Here is a 5000-nt window from a genome sequence, read left to right on the forward strand (position 1 = left end):
TGTGTGTGTGTGTGTGTGTGTGTGTGTGTGTGTGTGTGTGTGTGTGTATGTTTGTGAATCACAGTCATGTTATGAAGGAAGAAATTAGTCAGGATGCCAGTATCCTCATTTTCTAGTCTTAGAAAATTTATAGCACAGAAAGCCTGGAAGTAACCTTGAGCAGTCCATTATGAATCCTCCCTGACTTTACTAAGTAACACTTTTAATGAATTTCAGGAAATGAGTATTGAACCAATAAATTTAAGGACCTCTTGTGATCTCCTTTACACATAGTAGGCGCTTAATAAATACTTAGTGAATTAAATTGAATTTATTTTTGAAGGTCATCTAGATGACAAAGGAGATTAGAAAAATCTCTCAGCATCCTAGGGTTTAGTTATGACAACTGGCCAACTACCCTAGCCAACAACTATCTATATCTGTCGCACAAAAATGTTGATTTTAAACATAAAAATCTAAATACATTTTTGTTATTAACAATTTATGCAAGTTTCTTTTCCTGCAGCCTCCAGGGATAGAATAGAGGTAGAAGAGAAGTTTATTCTTTAATGGCTATCAATGGAGTTAGGAATCACCCAAGCTAAAGTAGGAACTAGAGCACTGACCTGGGAGTCAGAATACTTGGGTTGTAGTCCTCATTCTGCCCATAATTCAGTATGTATCCACGGGCAAATCACTTCATCTCTTAGATGCTAAACTTCTTCCTTAGATGAGGGGATTGGCGTTGATTCTCTCCAAGGTCTCCTACGGCACTAATGTTCTATGAGTCTATTATTGGAACTGTCTTCTTCACCATCTTGCCTCTTCAGTCTCCCACTAGTTCCCTCATATTCCTCTCCTCTCTTATACCAAATTTCTTCTCAAGGAACTATTACTATTTCAAATGCTTTGAGAGCAGCACAAAGGAAAATTTTAGTCCTTCAGACATACAAGCCATGCTGACTACACTTTGATCTCAGGAAATACCACTTACTGAAAACCGAGTCCCCCAACAACGAACAGACCAAGAACATAAACTCTTTTTCTCAATGAGAATTTCAACTATAACATCCAGAAGTCTGTCTCCAGAGCCTCTGTCCTACCCCCAACACTCTTGATTTACAAGTCATGTTCATAATAAGCTGAAAGCTGAAATAATCAACCCATCCTCCCATGAAGTAGTTTGGACAACAAGCAGTTATAGAATCCTTAGACTATGAGCTGAAAGAGTTGTGAGATAACATCTAAATTCAAGAGGCACTAATGACTTCACAAAAGTAGTAAATATCAGAGTAGGGGGAATGTAAACCTAGAAAACCATGTAGTCCAGTGGAAAAATAGCTAGCTTTGGTGTCAGAGCTTCTGGGTTCCAATCCCTAGTCAATCATTTATTACATATGTATCCTTGAGTACATTATACCACCTTTACAGACCTTAGTTTCCTCATCTGCAAAGTGAGAGGTTTTGAATTATAGGACTTGTATGGTCTCTTCCAACTGTAAAGCCATAATGCAAACTCAGGGCTCTGTTCACTTAATCATGCTGCCTTCCTTATACACTTTCTTTCTCTCTCCTTCTGCCATCTAAGAATTCTATTGAATTTGAAAAGGTCTCTATGAGGAAGAATTTAGGATGTATCAAATTGGGAATAGAAGAACATGGCTTTACTCTGAGTATATTGCCTTTCTATTATTGGAGCTATTTTCTTAATTTACTCATTTTTTAAAATAGAGTACATGGGGGAATCCTAACTGAATCAAAAATGCGCAAATGTCTTGCTTCCTAAACACTCTACTTTCTTTATAAGACATGTCTTGAAAAAAAGATAAAACATTTAGCTGAGACCAAAGGGAACCAGTGAATATAAAGTAGAGTTCTGGGTCTTCAGAATACACTTTCAGTTTCAGCAAAAGATTAGAAATATTTTTGAGCACATATCTACATACATATGCATATACACACCTATCATATATTCTATATCCATATCTATATTTAAATCTATATCATATATGACAAAAATCTATTGGGAAATAATGGTTATGTACATATGACATCAAAAGATATTGATGAAAATAATTCAATGAGTGAGATGTTTTCTCTACACATTAGTGGATAATTTTAACCTAATTCATAATTATGCAAATAAAAATTGGTTTCATTTAGAAAAATAAGCAGGTGGACTTCAGAAAAACCTGGAAAGACTTACATGAACTGACGATGAATGAAGTGAGCAGAACTAGGATAACGTTGTACACAAGAAAAGAAGCATTGTATGATGACCAACTTTGATAGACTAAGCTCTTCTCAGCAATGCAATGATATAAGACAATTCCAAAAGACTCATGATGGTAAATGCTATTCACATCCAGAGAAAGAGTTATGAAATCTGAATGCAGATTGTAGCATACTATTTTCTTTCTCACGGTTTTCCCCTTTTGTTCTGATTCTACTTTCACAACATGACTGATGTGGAAATATGTTTAATAGGGTTACACATGTATAACCTATATCATATTGCATGCCATCTTGGGGAAGGTGGAAAGGAAGGAGGAAGAAAAATTTCAAACTCAAAATTTTATAGAACTGAATGTCGAAAACTAAAAATATAATTAATTTATTAATTGGAACTCCACCACTAGAATTAGCTAGTTGTTTTGGCCCATAAAGGCACAGGCTCAGAACTCTATGCAATAGTGACATACCCATTGAATATTCCATGATTCCTCCTAGGATTGATAGAGACTTAGTGGTGGGAAATTTCGGCATCTATATACTTTCATGCTGCAGGGTGTCAATAAGAACAACAATAATGACAACAATGTCCATTGATAAAGGTCTTTAGGATTTGCAATGCTTCCTTTATAACAAACCTATGAAATAGATGATGCAAATACCTATTTTATACCCATTTTACAGATGAAGAAATTGAATATATAAAATGTTAAGTGACTTGCTCATGATCACACAATGTTTGAATTTAGATTCAGGTCAGGTATCTTGAATCTAAGTTCAACATTATAGCCAATAACATGTTATTGGTCTTAAGAATGAAAATTAACTTTTCATTTCTTCTTCCTTTAAACCATTTTATTTCTGAAGTGAATCTACCATGGCATATAATTAGCTGTCATTCTTTTTCTTTGCTATACCATACCTGTGACTGCCTCCACAATGCTGTCCTTATGTAGTGCTATGAAGATCTATGTTCACTTCTGAGATTCAAAACTTCTCCATATTTAGTAATTTATACCTGGCAAGCAGATAAAATAGACAGTTGGATTCACTTATGTGTTGGTATTCTCAGCATCTGCCGTGCATCATTTTATCTCACCTACTGATACAAAAGCAGAGATTAGGAAAAAACAATGATGAAAGATGATTTCTCTTAGTGTCTATATTTCTCTATGAAAATAAAATTCTCTAGATAAGCTTTGGTTGAAAACACAGAAATTATACTAGTTATTATGATGTTTCTAAGATATTTAGCTTCAGTCATATAGTGCTGTTATTCCCACAACTCATTTTATATTATTAATTATTTTTCTTAAGGAAAAGCAATTTGTTTAGTTCATAAACCACAAGTGATGCACTGGAGACCAAGTAGCTCATATCCAGTGAGTAAATTGCAATGGGGGTTGTTATAAGTCAGCTTGGTTTCCCAGGGATTTTAAAGAAGAACCTTTTAAAGATTACTTGTCCATTGAATGTATGATTGACTTTTCTTTAATTGAAGGAGCCAAAAGGCCTAGAGAATTTCTGTAGTATTATCAGTCAATCAATAAACATTTATTAAGTGCCAACTATATGCCAGATCCTTTGCTAATCTCCCTGGGCAATGTGAATTGATAGATGCTATCTTTAAAAAAAAAAAGTGTAAAATTGATTATCTTGTAGAAAAGGGTTTAACAGTCTTGAGTGATTCATAAGAGATTTTATAGCAGTAGAGACTAATAAAAAGTAATTGATTAAATAAGAATGTAAGTCTCTGTAGCATATAAACTCTTTGAGGTCAGGGATTTGCACATAATAGGCATTTTATAAATACTTATACAAATATTTGGCTGATTTTTCCAGTTGGGCTAAGAAGAGACCTTAGTGCGATTTTGGAGAGAAGCAGATTAATACTTATATTTGGTTAGTATTCATTCCTCTTCATTCTCCTCTCTCTTTCATGTGTGTGTGGGGGGGTTTGAGGGATTATAATTTGTTAAGATAAATGTAGTCCATAATAGGGCTGGAGGCAATAGTTTTGAGTAGTTAATTTGGGAGAAGTCATGGAAAAGCAGTTGCACACCCTAAGACAACTGGGGAGAATGTTAGGAAAGCTCTGACCCCCCAGGATGGTGGTCTGGCTAGAAGTAAGGTATAGATATTGCCTTATCAACAAATATCAAGCCTTATGGGCAACTGTGTCTGCAGTGGCCTTCGCTTTGGGAACTTTTACCCCAAGGATAGTGTAGGCATCAAGTAGTTTATTAAGGGTGTTTCACAAATAACACACAGGAGGCATTGGAGTTTTTGAACTCCAGCCTCTAACAGGTTCACGCTTGATCTGGTCAGACAGGCAGACACTTTTGGAGGGGTTAATAATGAACTTTATTATATAGTCTAGTATTCTGAAAGGGCTGCTGATAATGGGAGGACCAGCTCCTACAGCATTCCATAATAACCCTTTTCACAAAGGCAGGCAAGAAGGGGGGGCAATTACCCCTACATCTTGATGGGGTCAATTGAGAGAGGCACAGCTTGTAAACTCCCCTAAAGTCCCTCAAGCCTTGATGAGAGCTGATGATCAAGGCACACAAAGATTTCCCTATGGATTCCCCCACTTACTAACCACTGCCCACTTATTTAATAGGGCAACAGACAAAGAAGGCATCTTGCCAACATTAAGCTCACAGGTTATTTTAGCAATATCATCATTCTGCTCAAGCATAGTAAATATCAATTATGTCACCCCCATATCTCATGGCACAGCCTCAGTAGGACTGCCTACCACTATGATTCTAGGAATTACTAAC

The sequence above is a fragment of the Petaurus breviceps genome, unplaced genomic scaffold (assembly GCF_028583685.1).
Source record: "Petaurus breviceps papuanus isolate PSGF00001 unplaced genomic scaffold, PetGlider_PUasm1.0 37, whole genome shotgun sequence".
Classification (NCBI taxonomy): domain Eukaryota; kingdom Metazoa; phylum Chordata; class Mammalia; order Diprotodontia; family Petauridae; genus Petaurus; species Petaurus breviceps.